Genomic DNA, 21,558 nt, shown 5'->3' with positions numbered 1-21,558 from the left:
TTCCAGCCAGAAAAGAGGCAACCACAAGTTTTTAATCTTTGTTTTGCAAAGTACTTATATACAACTAGATCTGAAGATGAAGGAGAAGTAATAAGTCAACAAAAGCCGGGCACGGTGGCTCCTGCCTGTAATCCCAGCACTTTGGGAGGCTGAGGCGGGTGGATCACTTGCAGTCAGGAGTTCAAGAGCAGCCTGGCCAATATGGTGAAACCCCGCCTCTACTAAAAATACAAAAAAAAATTAGCTGGGCATGGTGGTGCATGCCTGTAATCCCAGCTACTTGGGAGGCTGAGGCAGAAGAATTGCTTGAATCCAGGAGGTGGAGGTTGCAGTGAGCCGAGATCGCGCCACTGCACTCCAGCCTGGGAGACAGGGCGCTCTGTCTCAAAAAAAAAGTCAACAAAACCCAGGAAATCACAAATTCAAAAATTAGCTTTCCTTAGTTCAGACATTCACCTACTCACCAATTCATTTTGATGGACTCTCCTCGTGTTGCTATTCTGAGATGTGAAATAGTGGGTAGGGAAAACAAAGAGTAACTATTAGGGCCAGACACTGTGGCTCACACCTGTAATCCCAGGAGTTGGGAAGCCTAGGTGGGAGGACTGCTTGAAACCAGGAGTTTGGGACCAGCCTGGGCAACAAGGCCAAGACTCCATCTCTATGAAAAAGTAAAATTAAGAATAAAAAATTTTTAAAAGAATAGCTCCATTAGAAACTCCCCCAGACACCTGAAAGGGCCACACATCCGCTCCTACGAACGGCTTTTTGTTTCAAATGTTAAAGAAATTTTAAGTCCCATGGATTGCTGTGATCTAACCATGACAGTCAGAACTGATCCAGGCTTAGGGTGGAAGACACTCACTGTCAGTGTCATGCAGCAGGCATGGATAAATCAACACTTTACACACTCACAAAATTAGATTAGATTCTTAAAAGGCTAAACTAAAAACAATCACTGAGAAAGTCACCAAACATAAATAGCAGCACATGTGCCCCTCAGCAGACAGCCACACAGCATGGAGAATCTGTGAGGCAGCAGCAGCCAAGAGCCTTTGGAAACTCAAGGCCCCCTATCGCCAGGCACACACACCAGACACACACATTTCAGCATAACCATGTCTTAGACCCATCAAACTGCTACGGAAAGGACTCAGTTATCAAAGTACGTTCCTGTCAATGAACAAATATTTCATCATCCCACTGCATAAGAAGTATTATAATTGTACTATAAGAGAGACTCAAAAGAAATAGATTGTATGGTCTCCGCCTTAGAAAGACTTATACCCAGCATGCCACGGTACATGTGACTGGTAAATATTTGAAAGCTTGCCCACTGTCCAAGAAAACCCATTTAGCAACCCCTTTCTCATCCTAGGATGCTTGTGGAGCCCCAGATTTAAAACAATTACAATTCTGTTCCTGGAAAGACTTAGGACTTAAAGCCCTTTCAGTTTCTAAGGGTCTTAAGCATACTTAAATAGGAAAGGGGGTTAAATCCCAACATAATGCAAAATGGCTAGCACAGATCCCAATGACAATGACAGGCACCTGCCACAAGAGGTGGCCCACCTGCCAGACTCCATGGGAGAGAGGGAAGATCCAAATGCAGGGTGTAATAAGCAGACCAACAGAAAACTCAGTTCAAAAATAAGCACAGGACTTATTTGAATAAACATTTATCCAAAGAAGATATACACATGGCCAATAAGCACATGAAAAGATGCTCAGCATCACTCATCACTAGGAATGCACGCCAAATCACAATGCAATACCCATGCATGCCCACTAGGATGGCTATAAACGAAGTGACAGTCACAAGCGTTGGTGAGCATGTGGAGAAACTGGAACCCACCGACATCGCTGGTGGGTATGTAAAATGGTGCAGTCGCTTCAGAAAGCAGTTTGTCAGTTGCTCAAAATGCTAAACGTGGATTTACCTACCATACGACCCAACAACTCCTCTCCTGGGTATAATACCCAAGAGAATTGAAAATATACGTTCACACAAAAACGTGGACTTGAATGCTCATAGCAGCATTATTCAGAATAGCCAAAAGGTGAAAATGACACAACAACAAATGTCCATCAACTAATGAATGGATACACAAAATGTGATCTATCCGTATAATAGAATATTATTTGACAATAAAAACAAATGAAGTACTGATACATGCTACAACATGCATGAACCTCGAAAACATCATGTTAAATAAAATAAATCAGTCACGAAGGCCACATCTAGTATGATTCCATTTATATGAAATGTCCAAAATAGGCAAACCCAGAGAGACAGAACATGACTTCCAGGAGTTGGGAGGGGTGCAGGGAAATATGGTATGACTACTAACGGGTATGAGGTTTCTTTCTTTTTTTTTTTTTTTGAGATGGAGTCTGGCTCTGTTGCCCAGACTGGAGTCCAGTGGCACGATCTCAGCTCACTGCAAGCTCCACCTCCTGGGTTCACACCATTCTTCTGCCTCAGCCTCCCGAGTAGCTGGGACTACAGGCGCCCGTCACCACGCCCGGCTAATTTTTTGTATTTTTAGTAGAGACAGGGTTTCACCGTGTTAGCCAGGATGGTCTCGATCTCCTGACCTCGTGATCTGCCTGCCTCGGCCTCCCAAAGTGCTAGGATTACAGGCGTGAGCCACTGCGCCCGGCCTGAGGTTTCTTTTTAGGGTGATGAAAATGTTCTAAAATTAGATAGCGGTAATGACCGTACAACTGTTTGAGTATACTAAAAACCACTTGAACTGCACACTTTAAAAGGGTGAATTTTATGGTATGTGAATTGTCTCAATAAACCTTTTTTTTTTTTTTTTTAAGAGATGGGGTCTCGATCGCTTGAACCCAGGAGGCGGTGTGAGTATCGCACCACTGCATTCCAGCCTGGGTGACAGAGCGAGATTCCATCTCAGAAAAAAAAAACAGAGAGAGAGACATGGGGTTTCGGCCAGTGCGGTGGCCTGTAATCCCAGCACTTCGGGAGGCCAAGGTAGGAGGATCGCTTGAGGACAGGAGTTTGAGACCAGCCTGGGCAACACAGTGAGATGGTGACGCTACAAAAAACTTAAAAAGAAATGAAAATTAGCTAGGCATGGCGGTGCACACCTACAGGCCCAGCTACAGTGTTTCCTGTAAATCCCGTGTTATCAATTCTATTTTTCAAGTCAAATACCAGAACTTGTCTCAAACTATACTCACCAGAAGACAAAAACCAGCCCTCCTAACATCTTCTACTCTTAGAAATTAGATGAGTGTCTTCCTAGGGACTTTTCTTTCCTAAGAAAGAAGTCTACTTTCTTTGTCTGTGGCTTCCATCAATCTTACTTAACCACTTAGCCTCTCTGGGCCCGACTATAAAATAAGGGGCTCCAGTGAAATGACCCCGAGGATCCCTTCCAGTCCTACCACTATAGACCTAGACATACATGGAAACCCAGCACACAGTCCTATCTCAGAGGTTCAGATGAAGACTCCCCTTGCGATGAGCACACAGTGGCTGAAAACTCCTTCCTATTCTGATGTTCCCAGCACAGAAAAGGAAAGTGTGAGGGGCAAGGGTCTACGGGAGAAACAGAGAGGAAGGAAACCCCAACGTGGAGGAAACACAGTCCTACCCTGGAAATCACAGGGCACATTTGTCTTCCTGGAAACTGTAAAGGAGACGCCAACAGTCCTGCCATGAACTGTGTTACCTGAGACATGTCTCACAGGAATCACATGAAGAAAAAGGGATTCCAAGCACGAATTAGGGTGACTCCTTGTCCTGGGGAAAGGCAACAGAACCCACCTTACATGGCTGTGGTTTGCTTTTGGGTTGTGGAGGGTCCTTTTAGAGTCTTGCCTTCGCTTCTGCAAGGAGCTCAGAGCGTGGTCCCACACTGCTAACACAAGCTAAGCAATTCCGACAGGGCAAAGGTCAGGAGTGAAGTCGAAAGGCACCTGGGATGTTCTGGAAATGCTTTTTCACTTAAGTTTTAAAAAACAAAACAAAATAAAACAAAACAAAAAACAAAACTTTGTCTCTGCCCTCACAAAAGTCTTTTGGGTCAAATACCTCTGTTATAGTCCTTCCACCTCCATCGGTGGTACCTCTGGCTACTGAGAAAACCCTGCCTTAATAGAGGAGCTCAGGCGCGCCCACCCAGGGATCATGGATTCCTACACTATCCTCAAAATGGCAGGGCTGGGCTCTCCCTGCAGTGGCACACTAGGCTGGATTCAGCCCAACAGCCTGGCACAAAGGACAACAATGAGGAGAGGAAAGGGGAGGTGACGCATCTGGCAAGGCACTAGGGGATGAGATGCACCAAGCCAGCTGTGAGTCACCACGAAGCAAACGGGAAGGTCAGGATCCAGATCCAGGTTTGTCTGAATCCAAAGCTCTGACCTGCCAAATACAGAGCAGTTGTACAGAAAGCTACTATTTATGTAAAAAGCTAAAATATGAAAAAGGTATACTCACACACATAGAATTTGGTCACAGTGGCTATCCCTGGAGAGTGGAAATGGTAGGAGGGAGACAAACACTTCACTACATATTTGTTTAAACCTTTTGAATGTTGTGATATTTGCATATATTATCTGTTTAAATATACAGATAGATACACACACACACACACATACACACACACACAAAGATTAAGATTTAGTTTTCAAGTTGGCCTTATGAGGCAGACGAGCTAATTCGCAATATTCCCCCCATGTTTACCACATGGGCTTCCAAACAATAGGGAAACAGAGGCAGAGCTAAACTATCCCCCAGCAGCAGTGACCACTGGTCAGGTGCTGTGCTGAACCCTCTCGAAGGTGATCTCATGCAATCCCCAGTAACTCTACAAGCTTCTGTCTTTTCTAGTCATGGACACTAAGCAATCACAGGTCTACATGCCCTCTCTAATCCCTGTGTCTGAGGCCTTCTCTGGCTCACCTAACGCCTCTCAGTCCAGCCCTATGCTCGGGAGCCACATTCCCTGAGCTGAAGGCACAACAGACCAGCCTGTCCTGCAAAGCTCAGGGACACCCTGGCACAGAGGGGACAGAAAACAGTTTGCAAAAGGCCCAGTCAGCCGGCCAGAGTTCTAGCCCTCTAGATGCTGCTGACTAGCTGGGGATCCTGCAGATGTCACATCAAATTCTCATCACCGTTAGGCCTGGTGCGGTGGCTCACGCCTGTAATCCTAGCACTTTGGGAGGCCGAGGCGGGCAGATCGCCTGAGCTCAAGAGTTCGAGACTAGCCTGGGCAACATGGCGAAAGCCTGTCTCTACTAAAATACAAAACATTAGCCAGGCATGGCGGTGTGCACCTGTAATCCCAGCTACTCAGGAGGCTGAGGCAGGAGAATTGCTTGAACCCGGGAGGCAGAGGTTACAGTGAGCTAACGCCATTGCACTCCAGCCTGGGCAACAAGAGCAAAACTCCATCTCAAAAATAAATAAATAAACAAACAAACAAACAAACAAACAAAAAATAAAAGACTAGAACAGCCATCCACTGAAATAATAAAGAGAAGTTATCCCTGAGTGGTAGAATTATGGGTGACTTTTTTTAAACCCACCTTTCCTATGTCCTTGCATTTTTGTATTAAGTATATAAATAACTTTATTAATAGACCAATCAGGAATAAAGCTATAAAGCTAAGGCAAATAAGGGAATGACTCCAGCAATTTTTCTTTGGTGCTGGATTGTCAGAGACTGAAGAACAGACTATTAAACCTGGGACTTTCCCTCCAGGCCCCTGCCCTGCACGCTCTCCCTCGCCTGCTGCTGCTCTGGTGTCCAGCCACCACCTCACTACTCAAAAGTGCCATCCAAGGTTCCTCACAACTCCCAAACTGCCTCTCTTTACAAAGCATCCTACTTGACCCCTTGCCCTGACATCAAAAGCCACTGGCCAGCACCCTCCTTCTGAACAAAATTCAAAAAAGGTAACTCCTCTTAGGACAGAGTATAAAATGGGGATTAGTGAAAGATCAACGAGGAGCATTTATTTCAACATTTAAAAGGCAATTATGCTAGGCTGGGTGCAGTGGCTCATGCCTTTGGGAGGTCAAGGTGGGCAGATCACTTGAGGTCAGGAGTTCCAGACCAGCCTGGCCAACATGGTGAAACCTTGTTTCTACTAAAAATGCAAACAAAACAAATAAACAAACAAAAAACACACAAAAAACAATTAGCTGGCATGTTGGTGGGCACCCATAATCCTAGCTACTCAGGAGGCTGAGGCAGGAGAATCGCCTGAACCTGGGAGGTAGAAATTACAGTGAGCTGAGATCGCGCCACTGTACTCCAGCCTGGGCAACAAAGTGAGACTCCATTTTTAAAAAAAATAAAATAAAGGCGGCCGGGCACGGTGGCTCATGCTGGTAATCCCAGCACTTTGGGAGGCCAAGGCAGGCAGATCATGAGGTCAGATCAAGACCATCCTGGCTAACATGGTGAAACCCCGTCTCTACTAAAAATACAAAAAATTAGCCGGGCGTGGTGGCGGGCACCTGCAGTCCCAGCTACTCAGGAGGCTGAGGCAGGAGAATGGCATGAACCTGGGAGGCAGAGCTTGCAGTGAGCCAAGATCGCGCCACTGCACTCCAGCCTGGGCGACAGAGCGAGACTCCGTCTCAAAAAAAAAAAAAAAAAAAAAAAAGGCAATTATGTTAAATGCAATGTAGTATCCTGGATTGGATCCTGGAAGAGAAAACTAATCCAAATAAAAGTGTATGGTTTAGATAATAGTATGTGGCTGATGTTAATATCTTTTTTTGCGAGATGCAGTCTCACTATATTGCCCAGGCTGGCCTCAAACTCCTGGACCCAAGCGACCCTCCCTCTGGCCTCAACCTCCTGAGTAGCTTGGATTACAGGTACGTGCCACTGTGCCTGGCTCAATGTTAATTTTTTTACTTTCGACAAATATATATCATGATATGTAAGATGTGAACATTAGGGAAAACTGGGTGAAGGAGATAGGAGGACTTTCTGTATGATCTTTGAAACTGTTCTATAAATCTAAAAAATGTTTGTTTAGAAACTGCAATTATGAGGGCATGAAATAGGACAGCAATAAGAATTAAAGGAAGATGGGGGACAGGCTAAATACACGCTTCGAAGGGAGGTGTCTCTCGTTGCCTGGATGCTTCCAGGCATCTAATTCGCAATGTGTTCAAAACGGAATCTCCCTTCACACTCCTCTGTCCACACTGCTATTACTGGCAGGACCAGCCACCTGGCCATGCTCATGAGAAGCTTGGGTCTCTGCCATGCTTCCCTCTTCTTACTGCCTTTTTGTAGGTGACCACATGTCTACATCCACTGCTTTTAGAAAAGGTTTTTCTAAAAGCTATAAAGCTTAATGGTTTGAGGAGTTATTATTTAATTGAGACAGAGTTTCAGTGGGGAGTGATGAAAAGTTCTGGGGGTGGATGGTGAGGATGGTTGCACAACAATGGGAATGTACTTAATGCTACTGAACTGTTTATTTAAAAATGGTTAAAATGGCAAATTTTGTTATACATATTTTACTACAATTAAAAAAGAAAAACTTAAAGGCTCCTCATCGCTCTTCTGATCACCTCAAAGCCCTGGCACACTAATGTCCCTACTCCTGCTCTGTCTCCCACCTCCGCCAATGCACCCCGGCTCAGCTGTACGTGCAAGGCTGTGAAACACGTGCTTTACCTGTTATTCTTCAAACGTCCTTCACACCTTTGCACCCCATCTGAGAAACCTTCTCCAACCACCTCACCTTCCTCTCTACCTCACTACTCTAATAATTGAAAGCTTTATTACTGTTCTCTTAGGTTCGACAGATTTCAGATCTTACTGGGGGGTTAGGTACTAAGTCAAATTGAACATCATTAAAACTATCCTTGAAAAATCCCTTAAATCCATCAGTAAGACCAGCATAACCAGAGTTTCCTCTTGCACTGGAACAGATCACTGCTTCTTCCACTGAATACGGAATGAAGATGTTTGTTCACACTTACGGGTCATTTTGTGTGAAAAGTCAGCACCTCTAGCACTCCACGCCATGCATGCATAGGTGACGCCACGCACACCAAGGGCACAGAGGACATAACTCATCTGCCCCATAAAATCCTCCTAACTGGCCTCCAGGCTTCCTAGCTCCCCACATTCCACCTTGTAAACTGCCGCCAAATCACCCATTGTAAACTCTGATGAGTCCTCTTTATGTAAAAAACAAATCCCAACTCCTGAGTCAGTCATTCAAAGACCTGCACACACACAGCAAGCATGACACCAGTAGCCTTTCCAGGGGCAGCTGATGGCGTGGTGTGGGGGCGCTTGCCCGGCTTTAGCCCAAGCCTTTCTGCTCACTGCCTTAACCTCTCCTCATCTGTGAAGTAAGAACACCTACTTCATGGGGTTCTCCAGTGACTGTGCATAGAACGAGGCAGGTGCCAACAAACCTTTGCTGTTATCATTATTTACAGTCCTGTCCAGCCTTGCCTGCCAGCAACTCTCTCACCTGACTTCTTCCACCCCACCTCTAGCTCAGTGGTCCTCAAAATATGGCCCAGGGATCCCTGAAACCCTTTCAGGAGGTCCAAAGTCAAAAATGTTCTATAACAAGACCAAGACGTTATTTGCCTTTTTTCCTCTCATCCTCTCCAAAGTCTGTAGTGGAATTTTCCAGAGGCTACATGATATGTGATGACATCACTGCTCTGAAGGCTAATAGAATGTATGCCCAGGTATTCTTGGTTTTTAAGTTTGTTTTCTTAAATGGTAGATGTTAACAGAAACAACCCACATAAGTAAAAGCTCACAAGGCTAAAAAATTATTGGGGTCCTCAATAATTTTTAAGTTAAAGGAGTTCTGAGGCCTAAGTCTGAAACCACTGAAGTGAACTTCCTGCCTCTCTTGCCTTTATGCGCACTGGACTTCCTGCCCAGGACGCCTTGCCCTCCATTGCTGCTATTCCAAGCTCTTATCTTTCAAGAGTGAACTCTAAAGCCACCTCTATGACAGCATCTCCTAATGCTCCCCACCACATCCCTCAGCATCTCAACTGCGTCCTGCAGGTGGAACTAGGCTCTCGCTCCCTTACGTGCATCAGTCATTCATTCACTAATTCGACTCATTCACATGTGTGCAATCTGCCATTTCCCAAGTGCTCACTAAACAAATCTCTCCTAGCACCTACTTTGGGCCAGTCACTGAGGATATAGCAGTGACAGAGATGCTTCTGTGCTTCTCTTACCTTCTGGCTGGGCACAGTAAACAGCACATGAAGTAGTATAATCTCAGGTAATGCTAGATGCTATGAGGGAAAAAAGCTGAGTAGGGGATCAGAGCGATGGTTCCCTCTCCTATCTAAGTTTCTGAAGCAGTACTACCCAATCCAGTAGCCACTATGGTAAAAAGAATACACAGTCTCTCATTAGTACTTCTCATATGAGTTATATGTTGATATAATATTTTGAATACATTGGGTTAAGTAAAATATATTAAAATTAATTTCATCTGTCTCTTTCTTTTTTTTGAGACAGGGTCTTGCTCTGTTGCCTAGGCTTAAGGGCAATGGGTGGCAGGATCACAGCCCACTGTTGCCTCGACCTCCAGGACTCAAGTGATCCTCTCACCTCAGCCTCCTGCGTAGTTGGGACTACAGGTGTAAGCTGCCACGCTCAGATAATTTCTGTACTTTTTGAAGAGATGCGGTTTCACCATGTTGCCCGGGCTGGTCTCGAACTCCTGGCCTCAAGTGACCCGCCTGGCTTGGCCTCCCAAAGTGTTGGGATTATAGGCGTGAGCCACCATGCCTGGCCTCTATTTACTTTTTTCAGCTGTGGCTCACATTGTATCTCTATTTTTCAGGATCCTTCTAGAGCAGAGGTGGGAAAACTACAGCCTGCAGGTCATGTCCAGCCTACTGTCTGTTTCTTAAAAATAAAATTTTATTGGAATATGGCCATGCCCATTCATTTGCTTACTGCCTCTGAATGCTTTTGTGCTATAATGGCAAAGCTGAGTCGTTGTGAAGGAGACAGTACAGCCTGCAACACTAGGACATTTATCATCTGGCCCTTTACAGAAAGTTCTACTGGCCCCTAATCTAGAGGGCAGGGCCCGTGTGGGGGTGTCTCTCTCCCCACAGCACCCAGCCCAGTGCAGGGAGCACCCGTGTAGTCAGTGAAGTGAACTTGCACTCGGGCAGCACAGACTGGCCTAAGTTAGAATTTGGGTTGGCCTCTCACTTGCTATGTGGCCTTGGTGAGTTATAAGCTTTCTCTGGGTTTCAGTCTTTCCTTCTCTAAAATGGGGCACTGGCCACTTTATGGGAAGTGAGATGACACAGGTAAAGTGTGAGTTAACATTGCCTGGCTCACAGCAGGAATCCATTGACACTGGCTGGATAAAAGACAGCAACTTCATTAAAATGCTGAATAATCATTCTCCTCTTGGATTGGGTGTGTTATACTCACAGCAACTATCATATTTGCATCCTAAAATGAAATGAAATCAAATGAAACTTCGTAGCAACGGCAGTGCATTAATAATAACCACCAGCAAGCAATGGGGAGGGAGAAAGAGGCACGCCTTTCTAACACTAAAGCACTGGTGGATGATGAGGCCGCCTCATCCCTTTCCTGCCCCTCCTGCAGCCCACCTTTGGACAATTCCCTGTATGTTAACACTGGCACTAGAAGAATAAGCAGAGGGGAGAGAAAAGGTCTCAAACCAAAGATGTACTAAAACTGAACCCATTGACATCAACGAGGTTTGGAAGGGCCCATATCAGTGCAATTCAAAGGACAGTCCCAGCCAGCAGCGTCAATGTCACTGGGAGTTTGTTAGACATGCAGATTCTTCAGCCCAATGGAATTAGGACAATTTGCATTAGGAGACCCTAGGTGATGGCATGCGGCATTCACCTTGGAAAAGTGCTGGACTAGAATCCATTTATTCATGCTCTCTTCACTTCCCCCTCCCCCTCCACTGATAAACAGGGGTGCTTATATCTACTTTCAGTAGATGGTTCCTGACTCCTTCAAAGTACTAGGCCTGGCGTAGCCACTGCAACTCCAGGCCCCGCCCCCAAGGGTCTTGGTGCAGGCAGAGTGCATAGCCTAAGCCGCGTTCCTGGTTCATCTGCAGTCGGGTGGGGCATTCTTTTTCCAACAGAAAGCCTCGTTCATACTTAGCCATCCTCCTAAGGTGAGGACTCGGTGCTGATAACCATTCAGGAAACCCACGTGTGTGGAATCTGCCATTTGTCATGTGCTTTCGGTGGGGTGCTTACAGAGGAAATGCAGCCAGAAGCAGTTTCATTTCGACCACAGGTGACACCACCTCTAGCTAGCTCTAGCCTAGTCCACAATGCACGTAGTCTGCCTGGGGAGCCCGCGACGGAAGTCGCCAAAGTAGTAACTACAATATGGTGTATTCTGATTAATCTGCTCTTCCTAGTAGTAGGATGCCCATGTCCCAGTCCTGGAGTAATTATTCATAGTACTCTCAAAACAACCCAACTTGGGCAATAAATTACTGTACACGGTCAACATACGGGGGGTGGGAGACGGAGTGGTCTAGTAAGGGGCCCATACAGCTCCAGCACAGACCACAGGGCATCTGGAAGAAGACTAAGAATACTATTTGTAGTAAGTGGGAGGGAGCAAACTTTGGTCATTCATGAAGATGTTTCCCAAGAATCTGCATGTGCGTGATAGCACACAAGCTTTAGGATTTGCTGTCTCTGTTTCTCAAGGAGCTTTCCATCCAGGAGAGAATGTGGGCGTGCCATGGGGCATGAGAGGAAGGGAACAGCACAAGTGAGTTGGGGAAAAGCAGTCAGATTGGCTGGAGTCAACTGAAGAGGCAAGAGATAGAGCAGGAAGCGTAGGTGAGAGGCCCTGAATGACAACCAAGGCATGATCAGAAGCTGGGTCTTGACACAATCCAGGCGATCACTTGGGAGGTCAGCCCTTTGGAGGTCAGTTGGTGGCAGCGCTGTTCACTGGTTGAAGGAGGGACTAGAGGCAGGGAGGCCAGGGAGAAGGCTACACAGTGCAGGCATGAGGCAAGCAGAGAGCAAACCAGGGTTGTGAAAGGGAAATGCAGGCACAGGATGCAAGAGGCCTCTCAAAGAACTGATGACAAGTTAGAATGAGGGCCAAAGAAGGTAAATTAAAAATGACCCCAAACGCTCTAATTTTTAGAAGATTCAAGCTTAGGTATTTAGAGGTGAAGTGCTATCATGTCTGCCACTAACTTAGCAGGAGTTAGTACCAGACATAACTCAGGAGGAAATATATTTACATAAACATACAGATAAGGCAAATATGGCAGGATGTTAACAACTGCTGACTCATAATGGTTGGGAGTTAGCAATTACTGGCTTTCAACATTTTGGTATGGTCAATATTTTTTCCTATTAAAAAGTTGGGTCTTGGGTTCAGAACCAAAAACAAAAAAAGTTGGGGAATATATATATATTTTTTTTCCTCAAGAAAGAGTCTCGCTCTGTCGCCCAGGCTGGAGTGCCGGGGCACGATCTCGGCTCACTGCAACCTCTGCCTCCTGGGTTCAAGCAATTCTCCTGCCTCAGCCTCCCGAGTAGCTGGGATCACAGGCACCCACCACCATGCCTGGCTAATTTTTGTATTTTTAGTAGAGACGGGGTTTCACCATGTTGGCCAGGCTGGTCTCGAATTCCTGACCTCAAGTGATCCACCCACCTCGACCTCCCAAAATGCTGGGATTACAGGCGTGAGCCACGGTGCCCAATCAAAACATTTTTTTTTTTTTTAAGTCCACAGACTTGGGGATGGGAAGGGCAGTCACAATCACAAGATTTTACACCCACAAAGTCTACATGGCACAATGGAGCTATCAAGTAAGCAGCTGGCAGCTGGGCATGTGATGTCAATGTGGAAGTCGTCTAAATACAGGTACCAGATGCAGCTACAGGCAGGGAGGTCACTCCAAAAAACTGGGGAGGAAGAGATGAAGAAAAGAGAGGTCTTTGGAAAAGCTGCACATCTACAGGTAAGAGGAAGAAGACAAAAGGCAAAAAAGAGAAACATTTGGTACAGTCTGGTAAAACAGAACCCCAAGGAAGGAAATACCGTTAAGAGGGCATGGTCGGCCGGGCGTGGTAGCTCACGCCTGTAATCCCAGCATTTTGGGAGGCTGAGGTGGATGGATCACCTGAGGTCAGGAGTTCGAGACCAGCCTGACCAATATGGTGAAACCCCGTCACGGCTAAAAAGACAAATATTAGCCAGACGTGGTGGCGGAAGCCTGTAATCCCAGCTACTTGGGAGGCTGAGGCAGGAGAATCGCTAGAACCCAGAAAGCAGAGGTTGCAGTGAGCCGAGGTTGCACCACTGCACTCCAGCCTGAGGGACAGAGTGAGACTCCGTCTCACAAACAAAACAAAACAAAACGAAACAAAAAAAAGAGGGTGTGGTTGGCTAGGCACCGTGGCTCACGCCTGTAATCCCAACACTTTGGGAAGCTGAGGTGGGAGGATCACTTGGGGTCAGGAGTTCGAGACCAGCCTGGCCAATATCATGGTGAGACCCTGTTTCTACAAAAACATTTTTAAAAGCCGAGTGTGTAGTTCCAGCTGCACAGGAGGCTGAGGTGGGAGCATTGCTTGAGCCCAGGAGGTGGAGGCTGCAGTAAGGTGTGATCACGTCACTGCATTCCAGCCTGGGTGACAGAGCATAAGGCTGACGGATCGAGGACAAGGACTGAGAAATTGTCAGCAAATGCAGGGATCGGAAATTCACTAGTCATTTGTGACCTTCAGGGGAGCCGTCACGCTCAGTGGTGTGAGAGGTCAGACAGAAAATCACTGAAGGGGAAATCAGGTCATGAGGAAATGGAGGCAGACATCCATTCCCCCCAGTACAGTGCTGGGATGACCCAAAAGCACACTGGTGGACCAGAGAGATGCTTTCTTCCTTGGCTTGAAGATGATGTCATCAAGCTTCAGGGCCCTCAAAATCCCTCAAGTAATAAAACAGTCAGAGCACATGAATACTGGGATGCTTTCAGCGCTGCATATGTCAAGCCCTGATGCTCCCAGAGTCCCTGGAGACGTATTTGTGTGTCTACACTTCCCACCTGCACTAGGGGTGACCACACACACACTCCACTGAATCCGCCGGTCAAGGTATCTATCTTCAACTGCCCTTCTCCAGAGGGAGCTCCCACAAAAAGGACCAGAATTAAAAGGAGGAGGAAGAACATCATCGGAGCTGCTGAGTGTGAAAAGACCAGCTCTGTTGCAGGATGCAAATGAAGGCCTCTCTTTTTAAGGGTGCCTGCAGGAAATCTCTCTGTCAGTGCTAGCTGGAAATATTCATCTCATTGTTGGGTAGGACTGACTGCCTTTTTTTTTTCTTTTTTCAAGCATGACTCAGTATCTTAATTTTTTTTTTTTTACTTTCAATTATCATAGTCAGACTGTTTCCCAGGTATAGTTATGCTATCGATTTAAACCAAAAGTGACCTGAAAAATGTCTTAATCCTTTGACTTAGCTGCAGAATATTAAATATTGCTGTGGCCTCTCTAAAAATGCAAACCAACTCAAAATCCCCCAACCAAAGAACCAGATTAAACCCAAAAAGGACATTCATTCCAATCCTTATTGCCCACTGAATACTTCTGAGTGGTATGTCAATTGACTGCAATGTTTAAACCATAAAAATTTGCTTTTCACAATACTGCTTCAGGAGAACACAGCCTACCTGTGTCAAGGGGTGACCTGGACAAAGCTGACCCAAGGATCCATCCAATACAGTCAGACTGGGTTGAAGGACATTAAATGTTCAACCACAGAGTATAGCTAACGATTGAAACAAGGGCAAATAACTTGGAGTAGATAAATCCAGACGGTTATCCAGTAACATACTTCAATTTTATTCTCAACTACAACAAATTCCAATAAGCATGTTGCTCTTCCCTGGCTGTAACCGCACACGTCAAGTGGCTCCTGACAGAGTTCCCCCGCAGCTGGCTGGAATGTCAGAAGCTGAAGCAATTCCGAACGGGCACTCCTGCTCAGTAAGAGCTGCAAATGTGGATGGGCAGCATTTAGACCACGACCTTCTCCAGGACTGGCACCCATTCATGGGCAAGTGGAGCCTCAGGAAGGAGCTACAGTTAAAAATACCGAGATCCTATTAAGTGAGATAAGTGATAACCTCTTGTAAACTGGAAAGCACATTATAGACGTTCCTGATTGTAACTTTCCCCCTTTCGACTGTCATTTTAAATCAGCAACTCCCCATCGCCATCCAGAAGCAGGCTAAGCCTTGGACAAGGAAACTCCAAAAGCTTCCATCAGAATAGGAGCACAGATCACGTCCTCCTGGGTGAAAACCCACATGTCACAGAAAACCACCCTGACTCCAACTCTGAGGGGACCGACCACCAGGGGCAGCTGACACTGATCACGTGCCCAGGACTGTTGTGCTGGCAATTCATGTTACACACGACAATTGCGCCCTTTTAAAAAGTGCTGGCTCCGAACAGGTTCCATTGGATTCCATGAGGCCCAATGGTGGGTTAAGTAGTAAAAAAGAGAAAAAGTTCCTCTTAGTATAACAGGAAAATGAAAAAACAACAACAACAACAAACAAAACAGAGAGAAACAGGGATAAAAGTGAAGTAGAGATGGGGAAGGTGCAAAGAGGCCTCTAATATCCTAAAGCAAAAACACACGGAAACTGAAGGGAACAGAAACTGAAATTGAGGCGGAACTCAGCCTCTCCAAGGAATCCTTCCTGAACCTGTCTCATGACTCAGCATTCCCAGCCAGAGGATGACAGCAGCAGAGCGGACAGGAGGTCAAGTCGGAGCTCCTAATGCTGACCACTGCTGAGACAACACAGAAACGCCAGTTATGTGGAGTGTCTGCACACTTGTTTTGCTCTAGGAGGTGGAGTTGGGGAATCAAACTGAACTGTAGTTCAGTGTTGGAATGAATCAGACTACAGAGGTTGCTTCATTCAACATTGAGGGGCAGTCAAAGGTTCTCTAGAAATGCAATGTGTTTTTGACAGTTATTTTGAGAATGACTGAGGGGTCAGAGAATGAAAAGTGTGGAATCTACAGAAGCACACCGCCAGTGCGAATGCAGTGTTCCTCCCATCCTGCTCCCTACCCATCATTCCCTCCCTCCTGCCTGCCCACTGGCACAACTTCCATCCATCCCAACATCCTGCGCCTTCCTCCCTCCTCACTTGTAGTACCTCCTATTACACTAAGACTTTCAACTGTTTAAAGAGGAGTTGATTAATGCCAACCACAGGGCTTGTGATTCATGTTGGATCAGGGCACTCGGTCACGTATAGTAATGATCTATGAATCCTGAACTTAAGTATTCTCAGGTGAGAACAAAATACGTTTAGTTCAATTTGTATTCAGATTCCTCCACTTAGAAGTGTGACACTGGGCAATTTACTTAACCTCTCTGTTCCTCCGCTTCCTTCTCTGGAATATGGGGCTAATAATAGCACCACAGGGTTGCTGTGAGTGTTAAGTAAAACATCCGAAGCACTAAGAGTGCCTGGCACACAGTAACAGTATCCTGTGTCATGACTGCTCTTATTACCTTAAAATATAAAGCAATACTCTATCATCTTTGTAATTTATAATCTCATTACCAGTCTTGGGAATTTCAAAACAGACCTTTCAGACTCTGGAAACATACATACATACATACGTATAGACTCATTCCATCCCCCTCCTGGAGGATGGCTGGGGTTACTTTAAATGTGCATTACTGAATTTCTTATAAAGTAACAGAGGTAGGAAGTTCACGAGTATTTCTAGAAGAGGTTGAATAAAGTCAAATCTATAATCCATCTGGTCACTAGCAACACGAGCCATTAGGAATTCCTACGCCCCTGAAACAACCCCCTTCCCCACAACCTGCCCCATGCGCTTTTTGCTTCCCAAGGTGCCGCTTTGGTGCAGCATCACCCTCTTTCTCATGGAAGTGATCTCCTGAAGGCGCAGGGCTGGCTCTCTCTGACAGACATCAGAATGCTGTCTGCTAATAACCAAGTGGCCGTCCTAGGCTCGACCCAACTACACTTCTGGTTACTCCATCTGTGCAGGCTCATATCGGGGGTTAGGAAGACAGACCTCTTACTTCATTGCAGAGGGAGACAACGAGGCAGTGACTTGGTCAAGGTCATTCAGAGTAGGAGACAGCCAGGAAGAGCACCCAAAGGTTTTGGCTTCCAATCACAGTACAACACACACCCCTCATCTGGGGAAAGTGCCCTTGAGTCAGGCAGCAGCCAGACAGAAGCACCATCAGGGCATTGAGGCCCGAGGGCTAGAAGAGGGAAAATCAAGGGACAAAGAATAAAATCACAGAACAGCTGTTAAGAGTCTACAAGTGCTGTGATCCTATCTGAATAAAATGCAATTTAGATTCACTTAGTCCTGTATCTTGGTTAACCTTATATAACTTCTTCATATTACATCACTAAGAACAATTGCTTTTAATGGGCCCAGCACCCAGACAAGTGAGACAAACTTCACGTGCCATGATGCTACACCTAAATAGCTTTCCCCATGGAAATGCTGGCCAGCGTAGGAGCCAAAAATAAACTGCAAAGCCAATTCCCGAGGGACCTGTCATCAGGGATGTTTCACAAACACAGCTTCATAAAAGCAGGGTGATCACAGACAGCCCTAATTTAGAGGCACTGTATCTCAAACCTGGTGAAACCCTGAATGTCATGGCAACTTAAAGACAATGCAAAAGAGATGAAAAAGCACAAGAAAGCTAAAGCATAAACGCTTTGCCTCCGAAACGAAGGCTGAACTTGAACTGACAGACAGCAGTCCTGCTCCCTTACCTCGCAGGGGGCCGGTCTGCCCAACCATGACAGGTGGAGACCAGAAGGACCCACCACGTCTAGCCAGTGATCATGAAGGTTTAAGTGGCTGCTGGCATTTGGCTTTATTACAAAATTTTATCCAAAGGATGACCGGTGATGGGGAAGGGGCAAGCCTCCTCTAAGGAGATCCGTGGCCAGATGGACAGAGTTTCAAGTGGCTACCTCGCTGAAGAGGTCAGAAGACTGGAGAAAGGAAGGAGCATATAAGAGGCACTGGCCACTAGCTCCTTTTGAGTCCTTAAGAAGCTTAATTTTGGTGGCTGGAAGCCTCAGGAACACGACAATAAATTCCATAGCTTCATGGAAGAACTTACTTTGTTTCTGTTGCTATTTTCATGCAGGCAGCAGGGAAAGGACATGACTTGCTGCCCAGTCTCTTCATCTCTTTGTAAATTTGTTCACTAAAAACTTGAGACTAAGATTAAGCCTTTACTCATTGCCCTCCAACTGACAGAGAACACTACAAAAATACGCCACACCCTATGAAACACTCCACATTAAATAGATACTATTAAAAAATTTCAATAGGGGCGAGGCGCTGTGGCTTATGCCTGTAATTCCAGCACTTTGGGAGGCCGAGGTGGGTGAATCACTTGAGGCCAGAAGTTCAAGACCAGCCTGGCCAAAATGGCAAACTGCCGTCTCTACTAAAAATACAAAAATTAGCTGGGTGTAATGGCGCATGCCCGTAATCCCAGCTATGCGGGAGGCTGAAGCACAAGAATCACTTGAACCCGGGAAGCTGAGGTTGTAATGAGCCGAAATCGTGCCACTGCACTCCAGCCTGGGTGACAGAGAGAGACTCTGTTTAAAAAAGAAACTCACACAAAAAAATTTTCAATAGGTAGAAGCTTATTAAAAAAAATAACTTTCCGGCAGGTGCGGTGGCTCGCGCCTGTAATCCCAGCACTTTGGGAGGCCGACGCGGGTGGATCACCTGAGGTCAGGAGTTCGAGACCAGCCTGGCCACCATGGAGAAACCCCATCTCTACTAAAAATACAAAAAATTAGCCGGGTGTGGTGGCGTATGCCTGTAATCCCAGCTACTGGGGACGCTGAGGTAGGAGAATCACCTGAACCCGGGAGGCAGCGGTTGCGGTGAGCCGAGCTGGCGCCATTGCACTCCAGCCTGGGCAACAAGAGCGAAACTCCGTCTCAAAAAAATAGATAAATAAAAAATAAGTTTCTCAAAACCATCACTACTGTAGTCTCAGCTACCTGGGAGGCTGAGGCAGGAGGATTGTGTGAGACCAGGAATTCAAGGCCACCTGAGTAACAGTGAGACCCCATCTCAAAAATAATAAACCAGTAACTTAAAAAAAAAATCTGCCACTGCATTATTTTATCAATAATTGGGTTCTCAAATCTCATAACTAGATTAGTCAAACTTGGTCTAATGGTCTTTCCTTTACGGCATACTATCACCTTGATGGAATTTATAAGGAGCAGGAGGTAAGAAGAAAAATCATCCTAAGCCACAGTTCTGCAAGGTCCCAGGACCCACCCTACCACCCTGCTTGGTGGTCAGTAATAGACCAGGAGACATTCAGCTAATCAGTCACCTGTATCTATAGCTCATGGTAACTGAGCTACCTATCAGGTATAAACTCCACCCTCCAAAACAAACCCATTCTACATCCTAAAAGAACTATATCTTGACACCCATAAATGGGCATCCCATTCTACCGCTTCCTTGGAATTCCTGCGTCCCTTGGCTTTTGCTAAACCCAGATGCTACAATGACAAAATACCACCATGGAGCCACAAAACGGATTTCAACAAATTCAAAGCAAGTCATAGGAGGCCAGCTGCAAAATCTATCCAAAGTGGTGCCTCAAAGTTGTTGTTGTTTTTTTTTTCTTTTCTTTTGAGACAGAGTTTAATCTTGTTGCCCAGGTTGGAGTGCAATGGTGCCATCTCAGCTCACCGCAACCTCCGCCTCCCTGGTTCAAGCAATTCTCCTGCCTCAGCCTACGGTGTAGCTCGGATTACAGGCATGCGCCACCAAGCCCGGCTAATTTTGTATTTTTAGTACAGACGGGGTTTCTCCATGTTGGTCAGGCTGGTCTCGAACCCCTGACCTCAGGTGATCCGCCTGCCTCGGCCACCCAAAGTGCTGGGATTACAGGCATGAACTACCACGCCCGGCCGTTGTTTTCGATTTAACTCCAAAATAGGTATTTCAAGTCAAACTCTGTATAATTACACATAGTGCAGAAGGCAGACGGAGCATAACTGTAAACAAAGTTAACCACCAAAGTCAAGACGGACGGGAACAACAACTGATAAACATGGCGGCTCCCAGTAGTGAGCTGGGCCTGACTCCCTAAGTCCTAGGGCAGGAGGCCACAGCACAGAGGATGCTGCAGTCAAATGAGTTGGGTTCCAAAAGTCACGAACCTCTCAAGTAGATGGGTGGTGAAAAACATTCTTAAAAACTCACAGAAAGACACCAGCAATCATCTGGAGTCACACAGTATACAGCAATAACCCTCTTCTCCTGACACAATACTGGGTAATTTTTAACCAGCATTCTATTGCACAAAAGTAATATTTTCCAAATACTCTTCTAAATGGACTGGTAATTTTCCTTCCAAGTCTCAGAGCTGTTGCCTGATTCACATTTCTCTGAGGGGAAGCAGGGTCCTGTGTGTGGATTTGTGTCTGTGGATGTATGTGCATCCCCAACAAAAAGACCCTGCTGGTATCAGCAGTCACTTCTGCCTCTAGGAAATGGATCACGGGCTCTTCTCTGGAGTGGGGCCTTTTTCTTTCTCAAGCCACTGTTACAGAACCCCCTTTGTAGTTTGGCATGAAACCCCGTTCCTCTGTAGTCTTTGTCTCCCACTGTGTGAGAAACCCAGATCAACTTCCAAAGTGCCCTCCCCTGAAATCAGACCTCTCAACCTCCCAAGGACCTAAAACAGCGTAGGCCTGATTCCTGCTTAGAAATGTTTTCTTGAAGGGGAGGGGAAGTAGGAGAGGAAGAAGGGGTGTGAGATACAGGGGTGTGTGTGTGTGTGTGTGTGTCAATTACTGATAGGAATTCACATTCTGGAAAACAAGCCACCAAACCAACCCAGGTTCAAGGTTTCGAGTTTATGATGACAAGCCTCTTTGTTTTGTAAAACCGCTATACTCACTAGCATCTCCCCAAAAACCATACGGGAGTCAGATGTCTGCTTAACAGCTTCAGGTCAAGAAAAACCCTTCAGGTTTCCAAATTGGTGACTCCCCTCTACCCCAGCGTTCTGGAATATTTTTTTCAAGGAGTCCACATGCACTTAGGAGTCATCAATCCCGGTCGCAGCTGTCAGAATTCCCCCCCCCCCCGCCCAAGTACTATTCATACCGGGGCTCTGATTGCTAATGATTTTACTCACAAAGTTCCCTGCAGCAATTAAAATGAGGCAGCAGGGTAAAACAAAAAGAGGCTGGGTGGCTTCACCATAATGCAGCCTGTAAGCCAGTGAACTTCTTGGGTTCAGCTGGGATTTTCACCTCTATCTTTGTTTTGGAATGCCCACAACCCCTCCCTGCACGGACCCGGCACGGCCTTCATTGCTGGATGCACAATGCAGTACCCAGCTCCTTGGGGGTCAGCAAAACGCCGCACTGGTGTAATGCCGAACGCGCCCCAGAACCCGAGTCCCCACG

General features: G+C 46.2%; 1 protein-coding gene across 4 annotated transcripts in view; it reads right to left on the bottom strand.

The window, feature by feature from the left end:
* Nucleotides 1–21,558, bottom strand: part of UBE2O (ubiquitin conjugating enzyme E2 O) — a 64,782-nt gene that overhangs the window by 42,419 nt on the left and 805 nt on the right. The gene's annotated exons all lie outside the window — the stretch shown is intronic.

The sequence above is a fragment of the Symphalangus syndactylus genome, chromosome 14 (genome assembly GCF_028878055.3).
Source record: "Symphalangus syndactylus isolate Jambi chromosome 14, NHGRI_mSymSyn1-v2.1_pri, whole genome shotgun sequence".
Taxonomy (NCBI): domain Eukaryota; kingdom Metazoa; phylum Chordata; class Mammalia; order Primates; family Hylobatidae; genus Symphalangus; species Symphalangus syndactylus.
This window is presented reverse-complemented; position numbering and strand designations above follow the sequence as displayed.